General features: G+C 46.3%; 1 protein-coding gene across 1 annotated transcript in view; it reads right to left on the bottom strand.

Moving 5' to 3' along the window:
• Positions 1-14,031, bottom strand: part of LOC127583969 (SHC-transforming protein 1-like) — a 247,755-nt gene extending 233,724 nt beyond the window's left edge. The window contains exon 1 of the mRNA XM_052040440.1: positions 13,853-14,031. The gene's annotated coding sequence lies outside the window, so the exon portion shown is untranslated. The remainder of the gene's footprint in view (positions 1-13,852) is intronic.
• Between the last annotated feature and the right edge of the window lie 2,584 nt (positions 14,032-16,615).

The raw sequence follows: 16,615 nt of genomic DNA, 5'->3' as shown, positions 1-16,615 counted from the left end.
TAGAGTGGTAAAGAAGGCAGATGGCACGTTAGCTTTTATCAGTTGGGGCACTGAGTAAGAGTCAGGAAGTCATGTGGCGATATATAAAACTGGTTCAGTCACATATGGAGTATTGTGTTCAGTTCTGTCGTCCCGTTACAGGAAGGATGTGGAGGCTTTGGTAAGGATGCAGAAGAGATTCGCCAGCATGCTGCCTGGATTAGAGGGTATGAGCTATGTGTTTTCTTTGAAGCATCAGAGGCTGAGGGGAGACCTGATGGCAGTTTATAAGACTATGAGAGGCATGGAGAGGGTAGACCGTCAGAATCTTTTTATCTAGCATAGAAATGTCAAATACTAGAGGAGATGCGTTTAAGGTGAGGGGGGAAGTTCAAAGGAGATGTGCGGGGCAAGTTTTTACACAGAGAGTAGTGGGTGCCTGGAACAGGCAGCCAGGGGGAATGGTAGAAACAGATACGACAGAGGTGTTCAAGAGGCTCGTAGACAGACACATGAACATGCAGGGAATGGAGGGATATGGATCATGTGCAGGCAAAAGAGATTGAGTTTAATTTGGCATCGTGTCCAGTACAGACATTGTGGGCCAAAAGGCCTGTACCTGTGCTGTGCTGTTGTATGTTCGAAGAAGGTGTTTGACATGCCTGCCTTCATTGGTCGGAGCATTGAGTACAGGAGTTGGGATGACATATTGCAACCATACAAGTCATTGGAGAGACCACACTAGTTCAAGTTCAAATCCAAGTTTATTATCACAGGCAGATATGCCCAGGGTAGAAATGCCATGAAAATAAGCTTCTTGCAGTAGCAGAACAGTACATTACAAGCACAACAAACATAAGTTAACATAAACTTAAATTAACATTAATTATTCTTACATGAGAAAATAAACATAATGACACTAGTACAAGCTGAGAGAGAGAGAGAGAGAGAGAGAGAGAGTGTGGTGGGGGGGGGGGGGAGGGAGAGAGAGAGAGAGAGAGAAATATAGTCCAAGGTAGTGTTAAGGTTTTTCAAGTCAGTTCAAGAACCTGATGGCAGTGGGGAAAGAAGCTGTTGATGAACCTTGAGGTGTGTCTCTTCAGGCTCCTGTACTTCCTGCCTCATGGCAGCAATGAGAAGAGGACATAGCCTGGACAGTGGGGGTCCCTGATGATGGATGTCACCTTTCTGAGACATCACCTCTTGTAGATGTCCTTGATGGTGGGGACAGCTGTACCCATGATGAAACTGGATGAATCCACCACTAGCCTCATGTTCCTGTGTACTGGAGTTTCAATACAAGGCTGTAATGCAACCAGTCAGAATGCTTTCCACTGTACATCTGTAGAAGTTTGTCAGCATCTTCAATAACACGCCAAATCTCCTTAAACTTTTAAGAAAGTCGAGATGCATCTATGTGCTGGATCAAGGATAGATCCTTTGAGGCATTGACCCCCAGAGGATTGTGTGTTGTTCCGGTCACCATTCTAGCAGAAGGATGTCATTAAGCTTTAAAAGGTGCAGAAAAGACCACGAGGATGTTACTGGAAGTGGAGGGCTTGAGTTGGAAGGAGAGGCTGTATAGGCTGGGACTTGTTTCCCTGCAGCGAAGGAGGCCGATGTGTGACCTTATATAAATCATGAGGGGCGTAGATAAGGTGGATAGTCACAATACCTTCCCAGGGCAGGGGAGTCTAAAACTAGAGGGCTAAGATTTAAGGTGAGAGAGGAAAAGTTTAAAAGGAACTGAGGGGGCAGGTTTTTTACACAGGGGGAGGTGAGTGTATGGAACGAGCTGCCAGAAGCAGCTGTAGAGGTGGGTACAACTACAATGTTTAAAAGACATTTGAACAGGGACATGTATAAGGAAGGCCAAGCACAGCAAATGGGATTAGCTGAGATTGACATCTTGGCTGGCATGGATGAGTTGGGCTGAATGGCCTGTTTTTGGGCTGTATAGCTCTATGACTCTAGAACTCACCAGCCTCATCATCCCTGTTGCACGTTTTTTAATAAAGGAGCAACTTTAGCTCAACTGCAGCCTTCTGGTACCTCACCTGCAGCTGATGACGATGCAAAATGCTTCATCAGAGCCCAGCAATCCCCTCTCTTTCTGTTAAGAGCATTCTGGGATTGAGTTCATTGGTCCTGGGGATGTATATCCACCCTTGTGTTCCAAGATATCTAACTCTTCACATTCTTAATCAACGTACCCTTCCCTGAACTCACTGTCCTTCACGCATTGGAGAATACAGGTGAGAAGTGTTCATTTGGGACCTCACCCACATCCCCTGGGTCCACACATAGAAAACCCTTTTGGTCCCTGAGCGGAGCCATTCTGTCCCTGGGTGCCCTCTTATTCCTAATGTACTTACAGTATCTGTTCCTCTAATTCCCACTCACTATGGGAATGTCTGTTGTATAATCCCAGCAAAGTGACCGCCCCTCTCTTATTCCGAAATTCTACCCATATGGCCTCATTGGACGATCCCTCCAGGATCTCCCCAATCAGCTATGTGACTCTATGCCCTCTTTTGCATCTCCCTCTGATGCCCCGAACATTAAGCTGCTGTTCCTACCCTTTGTTCATCCATGTTTCTGTGATCACAATTCCAAGTACTGATCCATACTCTTATCCCATCTGACTTCCTGGGTTGGGCCTAGCACCTCCTCCCATGCTCCCTCACCCTGCTCTGCCCACTGGACTTGTTTGATCTATCTACATTTGGGTCAATCTCCCCACCTGTCACACTGTTACTGAGTTCCCCGCTCCCCTGCCAGATTAGTTTAAACCCTCCTGAGCAGTGTGAGCAAACCCCTCTGCAGGGATGTTGTCCCCTGCCCCTTGCCATCCGGTTTAGTTGTAACCCATCCTTCTTGCATAGGTGCCACCTGCCCTAGAAGTGATCCTATTAATCCCGGTACTCAAAGTTCTCCTTCCAGCACCATTTCCTGAGCCACACATTCGTCAGTCCTGTTCTCCTACTCCGACCCTCACCACTTCGTAGCACAGGGGGTATGACCCTGGACATCCTGCTTTTTAACCTTCTGCCTAACACCCTAAATTCACTCTGCAAGACCTTGTCCCTGTTTTTACCCACGCCGTTGGTACCAAAATGTACAACGACCTCTGGCTGCTCTCCCTCCCCCTTCAGAATGTTCTGTACCCACTCCAAGGCATCCCTGACCCTGGTAATAGGGAGGCAACAGACCATTATGGAGTCTTGGTCTCGGCCACAGAAACATCTCTCTGTTCCCCCCACTAACGAAGCCCCCACCACCAGCGCTCGCCTCACAGCCGTGGTGCCACAAACATGATTGCTTTGCTATCATTCCAATGGCATCCACAGCAGTGCACCTGGTGGATGGGCATGAGAAGAAGGCAGCAGGTCTCCAGAACACCATTGGCAAAGACACTTGCAACTCTCACAAGACCATCTTGTTGCATATGCCATGTTATGGTAAAATGTTGGACCTAATATCCAACAGTATCTGGAGTTTATCAAGGGAGTTGTCCATTGGAGAGGGTACGTTAAAAATAATATCACGACAAATGTAATTCATTGAACATGTAAGTGAGCTCAGGTGATTACTCTGCACATTTCCCTTTCCCTGGAATGTACCAGTTTCTCGGGTACAGTGATGCATGTAACCAGCCAACTGTCCGACTCACTGAAAGCTTGTTACAGTTGTACACGGTGTTGGTGAGGCCACACATCGAGTTTTGTTGGCCTACACAAAATGGCATGCAGTAGCATCGGAGACATTCCAGAGGAGATTCACCACGTTGACCCCTGAGATGAGAGAGCTGTCCAACCAAAAGAGGCTCAACAGGTTGGGTCTGTATTCTTTGGAGTTTCGACAAATGAAGGGTGATCTTATTTGGAGCATGTATGATCCCAATGGGACAAGGGAGGGTAGATGTCGAGATGTTTTGGTGCAGACCAGGCACAGAAGAGGAATTGAGGCCAGTCGTGATCATATTGAATGGCGGGGCAGGGTTGAGGGGCCGAGTGGCCTACTCCTGCTCCTACTTCCTCGTGTTCTTGAGTTGTCATGGACTAGGATTGTCTATCTTCATTGCCAGTTGTTGGGGCAGTGCAGAGAGCTTTCTGCTTACGCTGCCTGTGCTCCTCCAGACCTAGGAATGTCAGATTTGGAGTTGGAATTGGTTTATTATTATCACTTGAAAAACAATGAAAAACTTGTCTTGCATACCGCTCGTACAGATCAATTCATTACACAGTGCATTGAGGTAGAACAAGGTAAAACAATACAGAATGCAAAATAAAGTGTAACAGAGCGCAGGCAGACAATAAGGTGTAAGGTCACAACAAAGTAGATTGTGAGGTCAAGAGTCCATCCTATTGTACTAGGGAACATTCAATTATTTTATAACAGTGGGATAGAAACAGTCCTTGAGCCTGGTGGTACGTGCTTTCAGGCTTTTGTATCTTCTGCCAATGGGAGAGTGGAGAAGGAAGAATTTCCAGGGTGTGTGGGGTCTTTGATTATGCTGGCTGCTTTACTGAGGCAGCAAGAAGTATAGACAGAGTCCATGGAGGGGAAGCTGGTTTCAGTGATGTGCTGGGCTGTGTCCACAACTCTCTGCATTTTCTTGCGGTCCCGGGAAGAGCAGATGCCATACCAAGCTGTAATGCATCTGGATAGGATGCTTTCATGGTGCATCAATAAAAGTTGGTGAGTGTCAAAGGCGACATGCCAAATTTCTTTAGCCTCCTGAGGAAGCAGAGGCACTGGTGAGCTTTCTTGTCCGTGGCACCTATGTGGTTGGACCAGGACAGGCTATTAGTGATGTTCACTCCTAGGAACTTGAAGCTCTCAACCCTCTCGACATCAGCACCATTGATGTAGACAGGAGAACCATAGAACCATAGAACAATACAGCACAATACAGGCCCTTCGGCCCACCATGTTGTGCCGCCCTTCAAACCGCACCTAAGACTATCTAACCCCTTCCTCCCACATATCCCTCTAACTTAAATTCCTCCATATGCTTATCTAACAATCTCTTGAACTTGTCCAATGTATCAGCCTCCACCACCACACCAGGCAGCACATTCCATGCACCAACCACTCTCTGGGTGAAAAACCTCCCTCTGACATCTCCTTTGAACTTCCCACCCATTACCTTAAAGCCATGTCTTCTTGTTTTGAGCATTGGCGCCCTGGGAAAGAGGCACTGGCTGTCCACGCTATCTATTCCTTTCAATATCTTGTATACCTCTATCATGTCTCCCCTCATCTTCCTCCTCTCCAATGAGAACAGCCCCAGCTCCTTTAGTCTCTTCTCATAATCCATACTCTCTAATCCAGGCAGCATCCTGGTAAATCTCCTCTGCACCCTCTCCAACACCTCCACATCCTTCCTATAATGAGGTGACCAGAACTGGACACAGTACTCTAAGTGTGGCCTAACCAGAGTTTTGTAAAGCTGCATCATCACTTCGCGGCTCTTAAACTCAATCCCCCGATTTATGAAAGCTAACATCCCAAAGCTTTCTTAACTACCCTATCTACCTGTAAGGCGACTTTCAGTGATCTGTGGATATGAACCCCCAGATCCCTCTGCTCCTCCACACTACCCAGAATCCTGCCATTAACCTTGTATTCCACCTTGGAGTTTGTCCTTCCAAAGTGTACCATCTCACACTTCTCCAGATTGAACTCCATCTGCCACTTGTCAGCCCAGCTCTGCATCATATCAATATCCTTCTGCAAGCTTCTACAGCCCTCCACACTATCCACAACACCACCGATCTTTGTGTCATCTGCAAACTTGCCAACCCAGCCTTCCACCCCCTCATCTAAGTCATTAATAAATATCACAAAAAGTAGAGGTCCCAGAACCGATCCCTGCGGGACACCACTAGTCACAGCCCTCCAATCTGAATGCACTCCCTCCACCACAACCCTCTGCTTTCTACAGGCAAGCCAATTCTGAATCCACATGGCCAAGCCTCCCTGGATCCCTTGACCTCTGACCTTCGAAGAACCCTACCATGCGGAACTTTGTCAAACGCCTTACTAAAATCCATGTAGACCACATCCACTGCACTACCCTCATCAATCTTCCTGGTCACCTCCTCAAAGAACCCCATCAGGCTTGTGAGGCAAGATCTTCCCTTCACAAAGCCATGCTGGCTGTCCCTAATCAGTCCATGATTCTCTAAATGCTCATAGATCCTATCTCTTAGAATCCTTTCTAACAGCTTATTCACAACAGGCGTAAAGCTCACCGGCCTGTAATTCCCTGGACTATCCCTACTACCTTTTTTGAAAAAGGAGACAACATTCGCCACCCTCCAGTCCTCCGGTACCAGCCCCATGGACAACGAGGACTCAAAGATCCTAACCAACGGTTCAGCAATCTCCTCCCTCGCCTCACAAAGCAGCCTGGGGAATATTCCGTCAGGCACCGGGGACTTATCTGTCCTACTATTTTCTAACCACTCCAACACATCCTCTCTCTTGATATCTACATACTCTAGAACATTACCCTTACCAACACTGTCCTCAGCATCATCAAGACCCCTTCCCTTGGTGAATACTGAAGAGAAGTATTCATTGAGAACCTCACCCACTTCCACAGCTTCCACGCACATCCTCCCACCTTTGTCTTTAATCAGACCTACCACTACCCTAGCCATCCTTCTGCTCTTTACATACGAGAAAAAAGCCTTGGGATTCTCCCTAACCCTACTCACCAAAGCCTTTTCATGTCCCCTTCTCGCTTACCTCAGCCCTTTCTTAAGTTCCTTCCTTGCTACTCAATATTCCTCACGAGCCCTGTCCGATCCTTACTGCTCACACCTTATGTATGCTGCCTTCTTCTTCCTAACTAGTTGTTCCACCTCTCTCAGCACCCATGGTTCCTTCACCCTGCCATTCCTTCTCTGCCTCACCGGGACAAGTTTATCCCTAACATCCTGCAAAAGATCCCTGAACACCGACCACATCTCCATAGTACATTTCCCTTCAAAAATGTCATCCCAATTTACACTCCCAAGTTCTCACCTTATAGCCTCATAATTCACCTTTCCCCAATTAAGTATCTTCCCATCCTCTTTGCTCCTATCCCTGTCCATGACAAGATAGGAGAATTGTCATGGACAGGAGCGTATGTACTGTCCCCCTTCCTAAAGTCAATGACCAGCTCTTTTGTTTTGCTGACATTGAGGGAAAGGTTGCTGTCATGACACCATGTTACTAAGCTCTCTATCTTCTTTCTGTGCTCTGACTCATCATTATTTGAGATACAGCCCACTACGGTTGTATCATCTGCAAACTTGTAGATGGAGTTAGAGCAGAATCTGGCCACACATTGTGTAGAGTAGGGGGCTGAGGACACAGTCTTGTGGGGCACCGTTGCTGAGAATAATAGTGCTGGAGGTGTTGCTGCCTGTCCTCACTGATTGCGATCTGTTGGTCAGGAAGTCAAAGATCCAGTTGCAAAGGGAGGTGTTGGGTCCCAGGTCTCGGAGTTTGGAGATGAGTTTGCTTGAAATTATGACACTGAAGGTGGAGCTGTAGTCAATAAGTAGCTGTCTGATGTAGGTGTCTTTGTTATCCATACATTCCAGGGATGAGTGTAGGGCCAGGGAGATGGTGTCTGCCGTTGAACTGTTCCAGCGGTAGGTGAATTGCAGTGGGTCGAGGTAGTCTGGGAGGCTGGAGTTGAGGCGTGTCATGACCAGCCTCTCGAAGCACTTCCCGATGGTGGATGTCGGAGCCACCGGGCAGTGGTAATTCAGGCACGTTACCTCAGTGGGGCCCACCGAGCCTCTACAATGTGGCACCACGTTGTCTTGTGTCCTTCGCTCACCAATCTGAGCTTCCCCATTGCTCACAGAAATTCAGAAAAACAGTTCTTGTGCAATATAAAAGAGTTTCACTCTGGTGACACCCTCTGTCCTTGATGATGACAAGGAAATAAACTCCCCAAATAACTAGAACACAGGCAATACATCACAGGAACAGGCCCTTTGTCCCATCATGTCTGTGTTGACCATGATGCCAATCTAAGCTGCACGTGGCCTATATCCTCCATTCCCTGCATGCTCAAGTGACTCACTAAATGCCCCTTAAACATTGTTATCATATCTGCTTCCACCAAGTTTCAAGTTCCTTCACCACCTTTCCTGGCAGCATGTTCCAGGCACCCACCAATCTCTGTGTAAAAAACTTGCCTCACACATTTCCTTTAAACTTTCCCCCCTCATCTAGTATTTGGAATTTCCATCCTGGGAAAAAGCCTCTGGCTATCTACTCTATCTATGTCTCTCATAATTTTATAAACTCCCCTCAGCCTCCAACACTCCAGAGAAAACAACCCAAGTTTGTCCAACTCTCCTTCCAGCTAATACTCTCTAATTCAGGCAGCATCCTAGTGAACCCCTTCTGCACCCTCTGCAAAGCCTCCACATCCTTCCTGCAATGTGGTGACCAGAATTGCACACAATATTCTAGATGTGGCTGAACCAAAGTTTTATACAGCTGCAACATGACTTCCTGACTTTTATTTCAATGCTCCCAGCAATGAATACAAGCATGCCGTACACTTCCTTTATCACCCTAGCTACTTGTGTTGCCACTTCAGGGAGCTGTGGACTTGCACCTCAATATCCCTCTGCACATCAATGCTCCTGAGGGTCTTGCCATTTACTGCATACTTTCGCCTTTGACCTCCCAAATGCAACACCTTACACCTGTCCGGATTAAACTCCATCTGCTGTATCCCCAACTCAACAATTGTTGTGTCATCTTCAACCTTGCTAATCAGCCCGACTACATTTTGAACAAATCATTTCTATGTAAACAAACAACAGAGTTCCCACCACTGATCTCTGTGGAACACCACTTTGCACCACCTCAGAGCTCCAATCAGAATAATCCCCTTCCAATACTACCTGTGCTCTTCCGTGGCCAAGGCAAAACTGGATCCAATCCACCAATGAATGAATAGACCTGACAATAAAAATCTTTTTAAAGTCTGGTAGAGAGAGAGTAAGTACATTGCTCTGTGTGTTCACATTTGGTTATGTGCTCCTTGTCAGCTTTCAGTGCTACCGTTAACCATGTTGTATGTACATAAAATGAGTGCCTGATGAAGGCCAACACTGACTTCCCACATGCACATTTTAAACCTCAGCCACCTTACTGGGTGATTGGTTCCTCAAAATTATACCCTTTTAAGGAAACGATGTCTGGGGAAGTAATGTAACAGTATCTGCAGTCGACCATGAAGTAACCAGGAATATGCAAAGTCCTGCACAGTTCACTGGATGAAACCCATAAGCCTGGGTATCAGTGTGCGGAGAGAGAAGGCATGCGGCTTCCTCACCTCTTCGAACTGTCCTTCTGTTCAGTGAGCTTCTTCACGCAATAGTGCTCTTTACATTCCAGAAAGGAGTCAACATTAAGTTAATGAACTTTTAGCAAAAGTCAGAACATGTTGCTTTATTTTAACTTCCCCTTATGGCTGTTTGCACATATATCTAACCCCAGCTTTCAAGGTTGAATCGAGTGCAGCACCACTCTCCAGTTTGGCCCCGGAACATTCCTCATTCCTCTGACAATCCGCAAACTTCTTTGATATTTTTATATTTTCTTATGACATCGAAGGAGGCTATTCTGCCCCTTGGGTTTATGCAGGCTGTCAGAGCAATCCCATCAATCCCATTTTCCACTTCTTTCCCATGCCACTTGACTCCTGTCTGGTCCTGCTCCAATTGGGCTAACACAGGGCAGCACTCAGCTCACCAAGCAACACATCTTGGGGAAGTGGGAGGAATCTCACACAATCGCAGGGAGAACGTGCAAACTCCACACAGACAACACAGGAGGTCAGGATTGAACCCCCGTTGCCAGAACTATGAGACAGTGGCTCTACCCACCAACCTACAGCTGAGTGTCCTTAAAAATACAAATTCCCCACTTTGTTAAATTCATTTAAAGGATGTTGGAGTCACTGCCAAGACCAGTGTTTACTTTCCATACTGACTATCCTTGATCTGCTGCAGTCCTTGCAAAGAATGTAAGGACAGTCAGGTAGCTGTGACAGACCTGGCGTCAGAGGTAAATAGGGTCGTAAAGAAAGCTGTTGGCATAAATCAGGGCACTGAGTACAGGAGTTGGGATATTACGTTGAAGTTGTACAAGACATTGGTGAGGCCAAATTTAGAGTATTGTGTGCAGTTCTGGTCACTTACCTACAGGAACGATGTGCAGAGAAAATATACACGGATTTGCTGGGACCTGAGTTACAGGGAAAGGTTGAATAGGTTAGGACTTTATTCCCTGGAGCGCAGGAGAATGAGGGGAGGTCTCATAGAGGTATACAAAATTATCAGGGGTATAGATAGAGTGAATGCATGCAGGCTTTTTCCCCTCAGGTTGGGTGAGACTAGAACTAGAGGACGTAGGTTTAGGGTGAAGGGTGAAATATTTAAGGGGAATCTGAGGGGGAACTACTTCACTCAGAGGGTGGTGCAAGTGTGGAATGAGCTGCCAGTGGAAGTGGTAGATGTGGGTTCAATTGTAACATCTAAGAGAAGTTTGGATAGGTACATGGATGGGAGGGATTTGGAGGGATATGGTCCGGCTGCAGGTAGATGGGACTAAGCAGAAGACCAGGCTGGCATGGACTGGATGGGCTGAAGGGCCTGTTTCTGTGCTGTGGTGATCTATGACTCTATGACTCTATGAGGTACTCCAGACAGTGGCATTAGGTAGGAATTCTAGGACTGAAACAGAGCAATGGTGGTATATTCCTGTGCCTTCTTAATGAACCTGCAGGTTCATTACTGAGGAACCATCCAGTGAGGCCTTATGGGTGGAGCTGAGAAATAAGCAGGGGACAGTCACCTTGTTGGAGATGTATGAGAGGCTCCATAATAGTCAATGGGAATTGGAAGAACAAATACGCAGGGATATTGTGGAGAATTGTACGAATAATTGGGTTGTCATTGTAGGGGATTTTACTTTCCTAACTAGACTGGGACTGCCATACTGCTAAGGGCTCAGATGGGGTGGAATTTGTTAAATGTGTACAGGAAAGTTTCCTCAGCCAATATATAGAGAGATGGCAAAGCTTCACCTACTCTTACATAATAGGGCGGGGCAAGTGACTGAGGTGACAGTGGGGGAGCACCTTGGGACCAGTGAACATAATTCTATTAGCTTTAAATTAATTTTGGGAGGAGACAGAACTGGTCCACAAGTTAAAGTTCTACATTGGGACAAGGTGAATTTTGACAGGATTAGACAGGAACTTGCAAAAGTTGATTGGAGTAGTTTGTTTGCAGGCAAAGGGAGGTCTGGCAAATGGGAGGGCTTTAAAAGTGAGATATCAAGGGTTGAAGATCTGCATGTTCCTGTTGGGGTGAAGGTCAAGGCTGGCAGGGGTAAGGAACCCTGGATGATGAGCGATATTGAGGCCCTGGCCAGGAAAAAGGAGGCATGTGTCAGGTACAGCTGGCTGGGATCAAGTGAATCCCTGGAGGAGTTTGGGGATGCGGGACTGTACTCAAGGAGGAAATCAGGAGGGCAAAAAGGGGGCATGAGGTGGCTTTGCAGAGAAGATTAATGAAAATTCAATTAGATTTTATAAGTAAGCGAAAAAGAGTAACTAGAGAGAGAATGGGGCCCCTCAAAGACCAAAGGGGACATCTTTGTGTGGAGCCACAGGAGATAGACGAGGTCCTTGATGAGTATTTCTCCCCTGTTTTTACTACGGAGAAATGCATGAAGACTTTGGAACTTGAGATAGTTAATGGGGAGGTCTTGTTCATTATGGTAGAGGAGGTGCTGGATATCTTAAAACATATGATGGTAGATAAATCTCCGGGTCCTGACCAGGTACATCACAGAACACTGTGGGAGGCTAGAGAAGAAATTGCCGGAGCACTGGCTGAGATATGTGCATCATCGTGAGTGACAGCTGATGTGCTGAAAGACTGGAGGGTGGCAAATGTTGTGTTTTTATTTCAGAAGGGCTGCAAAGCAAAACCTGGGAACTATAGAAGATAGAACATCTGTGGTAGGTAAGTTATTGGAGGGCATTCTGAGGGATAAGATAGATTTGGAAAGACAGAGGTTGATTAGGGACAGTCAGCATGGCTTTGTGCATGGGAGGTCATGTCTTACAAATCTGATTGAGTTTTTTGAAGAAGTAACAAAGAAAATCTATGAAGGCAGGGCAGTAAACGTGGTTTATATGGACTTCAGCAACACCTTTGATAAGGTTCCACATGTAGGCTGCTCTGGAAGGTTAGATTGCATGGGATCCAGGAAGAACTGGCTAATTGGATACACAACTGGCTTAATGTTGGAAGCAGAAGGTGATGGTGGAAGGTTGTTTCTCGGACTGTAGTCCCCTGACTAGTGGTGTTCCCCAGGGGTCAGTGCTGGGACCATTGTTGTTTGTCATCTGTACCAACGATTTGGGTGAGAATGTACTAGGCACGGTTGGTAGGTTTGCAGATGACACTAAAATAGATGGTGTCATTGACAGTGAAGAAGGTATTAAGAATTGCAGTGGGATTTTGATTGGCTGGGTAAGTGGGCTGAGCAATGACAAATGGAGCTTAATTCAGATAAGTGCGAGGCGTTGATTCCTGGGAAGTCAAGCCAAGGTTGGACTTTCACAGTGAATGGTAGGTCCCTGGGGAATGTTGTAGAACAGAAGGACCTAGGAGTACAAGTACATGGTTCCCTGAAAGCAGTGTCACAGGTAGACAGGGTGATAAAGAAGACCTTTGTCATGCTGGCCATCTGTCAAAGCATTGAGTATAGAGGCTGGGATGTTATGTTGTAGTGTACAGCATGGTGGTGACACTGTTCTGGTTCCTGTGCTTTTGAATGGATATGATGAAGCGAGAGAGGGTGCAGAAGAAGTTCACGAGGATACTGCCAGAACTGGAGGGCTTGAGTTATAAGGAGACACTGAAAAGGCTTGGACTGTTTTCTCTGGAGTGTCGGAGGCTGAGGGGTGACCTTTCAGAGATTTATAAAATCATGAGGGGCGTAGATAGGGTGTATCGTCAGAGTCTTGTTCCAGGGGATAGGAGTCTAAAGATAGAGGGCACGTCTAAGGTGAGTGGAGAAAAATTGAATGGGGATCTGAGAAGCAGGTTTTTCACACAGAGAGTGGTGGGTGTGTGGAACAAGCTGCCAGAGGAAGTGGTAGAGGCAGGTACAGTTATAACATTCTCTTCAGATCCCCATTAAACCTCCGTCCTCTTATCTTAAACCTATACTTTCTTGTTTCTGATACATGGGAGAAAGGTTCTGATTGTCAACCCTGTCTATGCCTCTTATAATCTTATAAATTTCTATCAGGTCTCCCCTTGGTCTCCTTCACCACAAAAACAAGGCCAGTCTATCCAATGTCTCCCCATTAGGGAAGTTCCCCGATCCGTGCAACACCCTGGTTCCTCTCCACTGCACTCTCTTGGGCGCAATCACATCCCTTCTATAGTGTGGTGTCCAGAACTGCACACAATTCTCCAAGTGCAGCCTAACCAGCGTTTTGTTAGGCGGAGGATTCTGAACTTTGCAAGGTCTTTGGCTATCATGCTTGACACTTTCTTTATCATGCTTTATCATACAACAAAAGCATGGGTCAAGCACATGGTGAAATTACAAAGATCCCTTCAATTTTCTTCCCGTTCGCTTGTGTTTAATGTGACTCAGATTTCCCTGTGGACCTGTATCTTTGGCTAAAGATCCACTGCTGTGGAGTGAATTTCCAGCTGAAGTGAATTTCTCCAGCTGAAGTGAATTTGGCAATTTCCCCCTAACCTTAGACCCAGTAAAGTTACAAAGGTTATGAAATGGAACTAGCACTTACACTGCGCTGTTGGCGATGAGGTTCTGGTGGAGAGTTGATGGTTTGCGAAAGGCTCCTTGTCTCCAACTCACTAAATAACTTCCAAGAGGTCAAAACTTCGGTCTATTGGTCAGCTTCTTTTTCAGAGGAACGTTTTACTTTGAAGCAGAAATAAACATTTCAGTTTGCCTGTGATGTCAAATGACTGCACATACCAGATACAGGGAGAAAAAGGGGAACTCAACTATCGCTCAATAATTGGTTAGTCACTTATAAATAGAAATAAAGGAAGTCACGGGGTGGTGTCCAGAAGTTGATTTAAAAGAACTGCTCCAGTATTTTTGTTGCAGAAAATACACAGGCACTCATTAATATTTGAAATAAGAAACTATTCAAGCTGTTCATGAATTAATATCAACATTCAAGTTATGAATCATATTTTACAATTGGAACAAGAGCTGTGGGTGACACAAAGCCATGTTACGGGCCGAGAGGACAACTCTTAGTGCTCCAGAGGTCCTTAGATGCCAGTCCTTAGCTAATTTGATTCATTCTCTGTGATATCAAGAAATGGCGAAAGGCATTGGATCAGTGAAGGCCATGGACCTTGACAACATTGGATCAGTGAAGGCCATGGGCCTTGACAACATTCCGGCAATAGTTATAGAGGCATTGAGTTACACGACATGGGAACAGGCCCTTTGGCCCAATCCATCCCTGCTGACAAAGGTGCCTTTCTGATCTAGTCCCATTTGCCTGCATTTGGCCCATTTCCCTCTAAACCTTTTTGATCCATGTCTTTAAACATTGTAATTTAACCTGTCTTTACCACTGGCAGATCATTACACGTACCCACCACTCCCTCACTAATGTCATGTACATCCCAACATCATAACATCCCAACTCTTGGACTTGGTGACCCATCCAATGAAGGCCAGTGTACCATATGCCTTCTTCACTACCCTCTCTACTTGTGTTACCACTTTCAGGGAACCATCTACTTACATACCTTGGTCTCTGTTCTACAACACACTCCTGGTCCTTGTCATTCACTGTGTAGTTCCTGTCCAGGTTTAACTTCCTAAAATGCATCACTTCGCACACATCTGAGTTAAATTCCATCAGCCATTCCCTTGCCCACTTTGCCAGTTGATCTCAATCGGAAACGCTTTCCAGCAGCACTGCTCAACAACAACCTGCTCACAGAAGCTCAGGTTGGGTTCTGCCAAAGTCACTCAGCTCCTGACCTCATTCCAGCCTTAGTTCAAACATTCGCAACTCCTCAGATCATGAAGCAGTCCACATCCAAATGCAGCAAGACCTGGACAATATCCGAGCCTGGGCTGGTTGGTGGCAGTTAATGTCCATGCAACACATGTTCAGACAATGACAATATCCAGCCAGAGAAAATCCAGCTATCACCCTTTCACATTCAAAGGCTTTACCATCACAATGAATGGCAGGGCCCTGGGGAGTGTTGTAGAACAGAGGACCCAGGGGAACAGGTATATGGTTCTCTGAAAGTGGCACCATAGGTAGACAGGGTGGTGAAGAAGGCTTTTGGCACGCTGGCCTTCATCAGTCAGGGCACTGAGAATAGAAGTTACAATGTTATGTTGCCCTTGTACAAGACATTGGTGAGGCTGCATTTGGAATATTGCCGTCAGTTATGGTCACCCTGCTGTAGGAAAGATGCCATAAACTGGAAAGAGTGAAGAGGAGATTTATGAGAATGTTGCCGGGACTTGAGGGACTGAGTTATGGAGAGAGGTCGAGCAATTTGGAACTTTTGTCATTGGAGCATAGGAGAATGAGGGGTCATGTTATAGAGATGTATAAAATCATGAGGGGCATAGATAGGGTGAATGCACACAGATTTTTCTCCTAGAGTTGGGGAATCAAGAACTCAAGGCATAGGTTTAAGGTAGGAGGAGAGAGATTTAATAGGAACCTGAGGAGCAACTTTTACACCCAGAGGGTGGTCTGTATATGGAACGAGCTGCCAGAGGAAGTGACTGAGGCAGGTACATTAACAACGTTTAGAAGGTACTTGGACAGATACATAGCTAGGAAAAGTTTAGAGGGAGATGGACCAAACACAGGCAAATGGGACTGACTTAGACGCATTCTATACCCATTTTGAACAAGAGGGAAGTGGAATGTCACCACCCACCCCAACAGCCCCCCATGCACCTGAACCCATGGTCATCACTGAGGACATAAGATCGGTCTTCTGGAGAGTGAACCTGCGGAAAACATCTGGCCCGGATGGTGTCCCTGACTGTGTTCTCAGACCCTGTGAAGATCAGCTGGCGGGGGTATTTGCAGACATTTTTAACCTCTCCCTGCTTCAATCTGAGGTTCCCACCTGCTTTAAGAAGACCACTATCATCTCAGTACCTAAGAAAAACAAGGTAACGTGCCTTAATAACTACCGCCCAGTAGCACTGACATCCACCATCATGAAGTGCTTCGAGAGGCTGGTCATGACACGCATCAACTCCAGCCTCCCAGGCAACCTTGACCCATTGCAATTCGCATACAGCCGAAACAGGTCTACAGTGGGCACCATCTCGCTGGCCCTACACTCATCTCTGAGCATCTAGACAGTAAAGGCACCCACATTAGTCTTTTGTTTACTGACTCCAGCTCTGCCTTCAATGCTATAATTCCAAGCAAGTTCATCACCAAACTCTGAGACTTGGGAATCAACACCTCCCTCTGCAACTGGATCCTTGACTTCCTGACAACAGACTGCAATCAGTGAGGATAGGCAGCGATACT

This window comes from Pristis pectinata, chromosome 28 (genome assembly GCF_009764475.1).
Source record: "Pristis pectinata isolate sPriPec2 chromosome 28, sPriPec2.1.pri, whole genome shotgun sequence".
Classification (NCBI taxonomy): Eukaryota; Metazoa; Chordata; class Chondrichthyes; order Rhinopristiformes; family Pristidae; genus Pristis; species Pristis pectinata.
Note: the sequence above shows the minus strand (reverse complement) of the source record. Positions and strands in the feature narration are given on the sequence as shown.